This window comes from Talpa europaea, assembly GCF_964194135.1.
Source record: "Talpa europaea genome assembly, chromosome: 13".
In the NCBI taxonomy this organism is placed as follows: Eukaryota; Metazoa; Chordata; class Mammalia; order Eulipotyphla; family Talpidae; genus Talpa; species Talpa europaea.
Window position 1 is genome coordinate 21,009,952 of NC_140080.1, and position 8,915 is coordinate 21,018,866.

General features: G+C 44.1%; 1 pseudogene across 1 annotated transcript; it reads left to right on the top strand.

The window, feature by feature from the left end:
- Nucleotides 1-410: 410 nt before the first annotated feature.
- On the top strand, nucleotides 411-8,378 carry LOC311182886 (dnaJ homolog subfamily A member 1-like; annotated as a pseudogene). The gene is made up of 5 exons: nucleotides 411-1,239; nucleotides 1,273-1,292; nucleotides 2,776-3,149; nucleotides 4,071-4,116; nucleotides 8,325-8,378. The product of its transcript is annotated as a dnaJ homolog subfamily A member 1-like (transcript).
- Nucleotides 8,379-8,915: the final 537 nt, after the last annotated feature.

Below are 8,915 nucleotides of genomic sequence, written 5' to 3' on the forward strand. Positions count from 1 at the left end.
ATTTGGGCTGTTTCCAAAGCTTAGCTATTGTAAATAGTGCTGCTATAAACATAGGGGTGCAGGTGCTCTTTAGAATTGATGTTTCTGTGTCCTTTGGGTAAATACCTAGGAGTGGAATTGCTGGATCATATGGAAGCTCTATGTTTAGTAGGTCAAGAAATCTCCACACAGCTCTCCATAGTGGTTGGACCAGTTTGCACTCCCGCCAACTGTACCAACATTTCTTCATGCATTCTCAGCTGAGAGACTTTAAGGCCAGTTTGGGGAAATTATGAATAAGACTGCTACAAATGTTTTTGTGGGATTTTTTTCCTCATCACACTTACATAAATACACCAGAGGTAGAATCTATTCATTTTATGGGATATTCAAATTTGTGAGAAACTGAAAAATTGTTTTCCAAAGTAGCTATGAGGAGGAGCAGCAACTTCCCCAGCTGCACAGCAACACATTCCTTCCCATCCACCCCCCACCAGCCTCACCAATTCATCCAGTATAGAAAATGGTGTAAGAAACCACTTATTTATGATATTTTGAGGGTCAAACCCAAAGCCACCCAGGAAGAATTGAAAAAGGTTCACAGGAAACAGACACTGAAGTACCATCCTGATAAGAATCCAAATGAAAGGGAGAAGTTCAAACAGATTTTTCAAGCTTGTGAAGTACTCTGAGGCAAAGAAAAGAGACTTATATAACAAAGGAGGACAATAAGCTATTAAAGAAGGTGGTTGCGAGTCCCCCAAGGTCATCCTTGATATGTTTCTTGCAGGAGGAAAAAGAACACAGAGAGAAAAGAGAGGCAAAAATGTTGAGCATCAACATTCAATAACCATAGAAGTTTTATTTAATGGATCAACAAGAAAGCTAGCTCTGCCAAAGAATGTGATTTGTGATACATATGAAGGATGAAATGGTAAGAACAGAGCAGTAGACTGTCCCCTTAGCCAAGGGACTGGGCTGCAAGCGCAAATTCATCAGATAGGACCCAGGGTGGTTCGGCAAAATCAGTCTGTGTGCGTGGAATGCCAGGGCTATGAAGAGCCATCTGTCCTAAAGAGAAATGTAAAACCTACAATGGAAGGAAGATCATCTGAGAGAAGATTGTAGAAGCCCATATTTACAAAGACAGGATAGATGGTCAGAAGACAATAGTCCATGGTGGATTAGACCAGGACCAGGATTGGAACTAGGAGATATTATCATTGTTTTAGATCTGAATGACCAAGCTGTTTTTACGAGGTGAGACCTTTTCTCACATGTATGGACATACAGCAGGGGAAGCAGAGTGGCTTGCAAAGACTCTTTTTTTTTTTTTTATAAATTTTATTGTTATATTCCCCATACAATTGCATCCCCCCCATTCTTTTTTTTTTTTTTCCTTTATTTTATTTTATTTTTTTTTTTTTGAATTTCTTTTTTTTTTTTTTTTTTTTATAAATTTTATTGTTATATTCCCCATACAATTGCAGCCCCCCATTCTGACCCCAATCCCTCCCCTCCCGCCCCCGCCCCCCTAAAAGTGTCTCTGGTTCATAGTTTTTTGTTGATTTTGATTTTCACTTTCTTATAGTTATTCATTTTCCTGGTCCCTTATTTAAGTTTTCTAGATTCCTGCTATGAGTGAGACCATCCGGTATTTTTCTTTTTCTTTTTGGCTTATTTCGCTGAGCATGATCCCTTCCAGCGCCATCCATGTTGCAGCAAATTGCATGTGTTTATCTTTTTTGAATGCTGAGTAATATTCCATGGTATATATGTACCACATCTTCTTGATCCAGTCATCTATTTTTGGGCATTTGGGTTGTTTCCAAAGCTTAGCTATTGTAAACAGTGCTGCTATAAACATAGGGGTGCAGGTGTTCTTTGGAATGGATGTTTCTGTGTCCTTTGGGTAAATACCTAGGAGTGGAATTGCTGGATCATATGGAAGCTCTATGTTTAGTAGGTCCAGAAATCTCCACACAGCTTTCCACAGTGGTTGGACCAGTTTGCACTCCCACCAACAGTGCAGAAGAGTTCCTTTTTCTCCACACCCTCGCCAACATTTGTTGTTGCTAGTTTTTTTAATATGTGCCATTCTCACTGGTGTAAGATGGTATCTCATGGTAGTTTTGATTTGCATTTCCCTGATGACAAGTGATGTTGAACATTTTTTCATATGCCTGTTGGCCATTTGCATTTCCTCTTCAGAGAAGTTTCTTTTTAGCTCTTCTGCCCATTTTTTGACTGGATTATTTTCTTTGTTGTTGTTGAGTCTCATCAGCTCTTTGCAGATTTTTGTGATCAGTCCTTTATCATTAGTGTTGGGTGCAAAAATGTTCTCCCAGTTGGTGGGGTTTCTCTTTGTTTTTGTTATTGTCTCTTTTGCTGTGCAAAAGCTCTTTAATTTGATGTAGTCCCAGCTGTTTATCTTTGCCTTCACTATCACTGCTTTGGGTGATGTGTCTGTAAAGATGTCTTTGATGTGCAAATCACGTAGTGTTTTGCCTATATTTCCTTCTATATATTTTATGGTTTCAAGTCTTATGTCTAGTTCTTTAATCCATTTTGAGTTGATTTTTGTGTATGGTGTGAGGAAGGGGTCAAGCTTCATTCTTTTGCATGTAGCGACCCAGTTTTCCCAGCACCATTTATTGAACAAACTTTCTTTGCTCCAATGCATATTCTTTGCTCCTTTGTCAAAGATTAGTTGACCATAAATCTGTGGGTTTATTTCTGGATTTTCTATTCGATTCCATTGGTCTGTATGTCTGTTCTTGTTCCAATACCATGCAGTTTTGATGATTATGGCTTTTGCAAAGACTCTTGACAACTGAACCATAGTAATTGCCTCTCCTCCAGGTAAGATGGTCAAACATGGACATATCAATTGCGTGCTAAATGAAGGCATGCCAATTTATCGTAGAGTCTATGAAAAGTGTAGCCTAATCATTGGATTTAAGGTCAGCTTTCCTGAGAATGGCTTTCTCTCTCCTGATAGACTCTCTTTGCTGGAAGAACTCCTACCTGAGAGGAAGGAAGTAGAAGAGACTGATGAAATGGACCAAACAGAACTGGTGGACTTTGATCCTAAACAAGAAAAGGAACAGTAGAGGAGCTTATGAGGATGATGAACACCACCATCCTAGGGGTGGTGTTACATGTCAGACGTCTTTTTTTTTAAGATTTATTTATTTATTTATACAAGCACTGGGCACAGTCAGAAGCGTGGGAGGGTGAGAGGATTCACCAGAGCCAGAGCGGGAAACAGAACAGGCAGAATGACAAAATACACTGCTGAGGGGAGCAGCGGGCGTGGCAGGAGAGGTCTGTTGTGCCATGTGGGACCCTCGTGGCGCCCAGGGATTGAACTGGCACTGCAGAGGCTGTGGGCAGCTTCGCAGCCCAGTGCTCAACCGCTGTGCCGCCAGGGGAGGCCCACATGTCAGACGTCTTAATGGAGACAGAGAATAACACTCACAGCTGGCATTTTGTAAGCAGTAGAACAAATGAAGGACTATGATCAATATGCTCATTACTGGCAATTGCTTTGGTTTTAATATTCAACTGTAGTAGTGTTTTATAGTTAAGTAAAAATAAATTCAAATATAAAAGCTAAAAATAAAAAGCAGGGCCTCCCCAGTGGCGCGGCTGTTGAGTGCTGGGTTGCGCAGCGGCCTGCAGCCTCTGCAGCGCCGGTTCAATCCCCGGCTGCTCCCCGGCCACCGGAGGGGGGTCCCACATGGTGCGCAGACCTCTCCTGCCGCCCGCTGCTCCCCTCAGCAGTGTACTTCGGTCCTTCTGCCTGCTCTGCTCCCCGCTCTGGCTCTGGTGAATTCTCTCACCCTCCCGCGCTTCTGACTGTACCCAGTGCTTGTATAAATAAATAAATCTTTTAAAATAAATAAATAAATAAAAAGCAAAGTAGTTGCGTCCTTCTGAACTCTCACTGGCTATATGAGACTCTCTCCATATTTATTTGCCTTCAGTGTATATGGTTTGGTAATGAGTCTTAAAAACTTTTGCCCATATTTAAATGACATTGTTTCTTTTCCTATAACTGAATTTGGAGTAATTTTTATATATTCTAGATACAAGTCTTTGTATGTCAGTGCTTTGCAGATATTTCCTCCCAGTGTAAGCAGGTGACCAAGGGGTACCCAGGGGTCCCCAACTGTTAAGGGGTGTCTATTGTAAGGGTATAGACACACACAGGCAAACAAAGTAAACTTAAAGTGTGAAAGATTTTTAATTGGTGTGAACAGAATCAGTGTGCAGGGAGAGAAAAAGAGAAAAGAAAGGATTTCAAATATACTTTCCTAATAAAATTCCAAAAACTGCCTATCCCTGACGATGAAATGCCCAGCCAGTCTTCACCCAAAATAGTCAAGGTGCAAAAACTTGCCACAAGGGTAAGGTACCTTTCAACAGGGAACCCCAAAAAAGGGATCAGGCAGTGGGAGAGCGCCAAAATTCAAAATGTACTATACAATCCTCCATAAGGTCAAGATAATGGCTATCATTATCTTTACAGAGGACCAGGAGCAGGCTCCCCGCATGTCTCTCATGTGCATGTCTCCTCCAAGAGTCTCCCCTCCTTTCTTTAGTCACTTCAAGTTCTACATCCACCTCTCTCCTTCTCAGCTGCCCCCATCAGGCATGGCGTGCGGGGAATTGTAGTCCAAGGCAGCTGCATGTAAGCAGAGGTGGAGAAAATGGCACCCACTCATAGCGATGTGTGGCTCCTCCCCCTTTCACCCCAATACATCTGGTATCAGCAATGTCTGCTTTGTCTTCATTCTTTCAGCAGTCTTTTGCAGAACAAGCATTTTTAAGATTGATAAAGTCCCAAGTAATCTTTTTTTTTTTATATACATTGTGCTTCTGGTGTCATACCTAAGAACTCTGAACTAATTCCAGATCACAAAGGTTTGCTCCTATGGTTTCTTCCAAAAGTTCTAACATTCTATCTGTGATCCATTTCTAATGAATCTGGATAAGATTTCCAAAACTCAGCTGAAGTCTTACTTCCTCCAAGTAACCTATTCTATCAATCTCTCACCATTTAAACCCCTGGTCATTATGTATTAAACACTCAACAATTACTTACTGAGCACCAGCACTGTGGCAAGCCCTGTGCTAGATGTGTGGATCCAATGCCCAGTGGGTCCATTATGAAGAGGATTCCAAATACTTCGCAATCTGCACTGCCCAGGTAACAACTACACAGCATGGAGCCAGGCACAGTGCTGGAGTGCATCTAGTAGCCATACTCTGCCTGCAGTAACAGGGTCTGTGGGAAAAACTGGAATCATTCTGGGAAAATCTGAGCTCATTCACCAACTCGAACAGGACTCTTAGCGTGAGGGAATAACCACACACTATGGCCGTGGTGATCAAAGGACAAATAAGGGAGCTATAAGAGCCCCAAATATCCAACTTAGAAGCCTCTTCCCCTTGTCCCAATATATATCACAGGGGCAGGCCTATCATAGGCCTTATGATAGCAAAAAGTAACCGTTAATTTACTGGCATGTCTTCTCTGGCCAGATTCCAAGACTCTTAAGAGTGCTACCCATGTATTACTTATTTAGGTGCCTGCCTGGTACATGCTAGGGAGTCAAGAAATATTTGTTGAAAAGAGTGGACTTTTAAAATTGTAATTCCCCAAGTATGAAAAGGGAAACAATTTTTGTCAAATGGAGTCCTCTGAGGAATAAACCAAAGAATTCTGGAGAGGAAACATCTGCTAAGACACAATATTCTCTTGGGCAGTTACATGGGAGTGAGGAACGGTGCTAAAAGATGGTGCATCAGGAGACCATGAGGATACAGAGGAAGAACCACGCAAGAAGTGGGGGGAGGGAGGAAGGGGAAACAAAGCACAAGAACTGCTCAGTGTTCAGCATGGAGAGACCATTCCATTAAAGGCATAGTCAGGCCCCAGGGCAGACCCTGCTGGAGCACACGTTCCCAAGGGACACACCGTTCCCAAGGGACAGGTGAAGAGGAGGTTTAAATTCTCCCTGGGGGTGCAGGGGGTTGAGCACGGCTCTGTGACGCTGTCTGCAGCCTCTGCCATGTGGGTTTGATCCTGGCCGGCCAGGGAGATACCCACATGGCGCGGCAGACCTCTCTTGCATCGCCCGCTGCTCCCCTCAGCAGTGTTTTCGGTCATCTGCCTGTTCTGCTCCCCACTCTGTCTCTGGTGAATCCTCTCACCCTCCTGCGCCTCTGGCCTGTACCCCAGCTTTTGTATAAATAAATAAATCTTTAAAAAAAAATTCTCGATGTAATACTGCAGTCCAGAATGACTAAACTATGTGGAGTAAAAGCAGATCTGGAGACAAACTGCAAGCCCAGCAGCTTGATTATCCAAGGGCTGTTTCCACTTCACTCAGGCCAGGGGTGCGGTTCTAGAGCACCTAGGAGCTGTCCATTATCTGACATTCCCAGGGCTGCTGCAGGACGCCTTATCTCTTCATTTGTTTGATGTCTGAAATGTCCTGAGTAGCCCAAAGCAGCCACACTCCCAAGGACTCTAAGATGCAGAGACAGTAAGTCCTCCATGAAAATCACTCACAAACTATGACTTGAAGCAAAATGACATGTAACGAAACCGAATCACCACCAGCTGACTGCTACAAGCAGGAATGAAATTCCTACGGCATGTTTCTGACCACAGAAACATCACCACACTTCTAAACAAATACCCAAGACAGGGCCTCACCAGTGGTGCAGCGGTTGAGCGCTGGGTTGCGAAGTTGCCCGCAGCCTCTGCAGCGCTGGTTCGATCCCCGGCTGCTCCCCGGCCACCGGAGGAGGGTCCCACATGGCGCGCAGACCTCTCCTGCCGCCCACTGCTCCCCTCAGCAGTGTACTTCGGTCCTTCTGCCTGTTCTGCTCCCCGCTCTGGCTCTGGTGGATTCTCTCACCCTCCCGCGCTTCTGATTGTACCCAGTGCTTGTATAAATGAATACATCTTAAAAAAAAAAAAAATACCCAAAACACTGGTAATAGTCAACAATAATTTGTGGTCATTCATTCATTCATTTTCCAATTCAATTATTGTAGTTTGGGGTCTTGGTTGGCCAGAGCACCTCGAGGAAGCTCAGGGTGCAAGGTGGACACCACAGTCCTAGGGGAGCATCACACACACACCTCCAAATATACTCCAACTGGAAGAATGTAAGCAAGCTATGAACCTCACTTGCACATCTTTGCGATGCACAACTGGGAGGAAAAATGAAGAAATGAGGAAGATGTGCAAACTGCACAGACAGTGGCCCCCAACTTGGAGTCTTTTTTTTTTTCCACTTCAACATTTAATGAAACAACGGCATTCAAGGACCCATTATATGTCTGTCCTGCTTCCTCACACTTCCCTCATTTCAATGGATGAAAATTGCCAGATTTCGTGACTGAAATCCTTCTCACAGAGGTATTTAAGATTTGTGTGTACTTAAGAGCAGTTCCTTAGAAAGTCCACCTATGTTGATTTCTGCCTGGGGGCTCGGGGGAGAGAGCAGCGTGCTACCTGCCAGTGCTACATGCCATTTAGAAAACAAAATGTGGTCAGTTTGAACGGCAGCTTCTCTGACATGAGTGACACCAATGAAGAATGCTCTTCCAAGCCACTTGGTGCCCTTCACTCACATGGCTTTTTCATTCAAACCCTTTTCAGTTTCCAAAAGAAATGCAACCTTTTTTTTTTTTTTATGAGGGAGGTTTGGAAAAGTGAGACCACCAGTCATGTCACTAAATCATTCTACTGTCAAAGGTCATCAAGTCTGAATAACCAGGAACTCCTTTTTTTTTTTAAGAGTTATTTATTTATACAAGGACTGGGTACAGTCAGAAGCACAGGAGGGTGAGAGAATTCACCAGAGCAGAGCAGGTAGACTGATGAAGTACACTGCTGAGGGAAGCAGCGGGCACGGCAGGAGAGGTCTGCGCGCCATGTGGGACCCTCGCCGGTGGCCGCGGATCGAACCAGCGCTGCAGAGGCTGCAGGTAGCTTGGCAGCCCAGTGCTCAACTGCTGCGCCACCGGGGAGGCCAAGGAACTCTTTATTGTTTTAACCAATGTTTTCATACCTAATATGCAGTGGGGGTAAAAACACAAGACTATGTGTAAACACTAAATAAATGGTAAGCCACTCCCAAGGACACCGAAAAATGCCCCTTGAAAGACACTCCCTTAATAGCGTCCCTCTCCTGATTCACTTCTTCTGTCACTTTGGACTCTTCTGTCCTCTGCTCTTCTCCATCCTAGCTACAAACAGCCCCCTAACTTCTAAATCCTGCATTCATGATCTATAAGGGTCTATGCCTCCTTTTTTTCAGGGTTACAGCAAGAAGTCAACAGCACACCATAAGAGACTCTCCCTCACCGTGTGAGACACAGAATAGGGGTCTGACCATTGCTCCCACCTTCCTTCCCTGTCCCTTGTCTTCCCTGTCCGCGGAGGGAGTGAGATGCTCCTTTCTCCAGCATTTGCGTTGACATGGAGCAGAGACTTATATTCCTGGTTTGGCTTTTTCTACCAGGGCAAAAATTAAGTTTAGCTGCCTTGAGCTAAAGGCAGACATAACCCATCAGAGCCACACTTAAACAACACCCAAACCACCTGGCTTTGCAGAGGGAGTGCCCTTTGCCATGAGCCTCTAAAGGTAAAGTCTTATTTCAGTCTTCTTTCTCCTTTGCACATGTCCAAGTCCCCATGACTACATTTTGGAACACTGTGCACTACTCTTGTATCTCCCTTCTGTGAGCGGGAGGTCTGTTCACCTCTCTCTGACTTCCATGTGCTCTTGAAGGCTACCTGTTTCCTATAACTTACCACCGGGTATCTTTACACTCCAAGTTACACTAAGAGCAGCTCCTGTGCCACATACAGTGTTTCCCTCTACCAATAATATCAAACCCCAATTGAG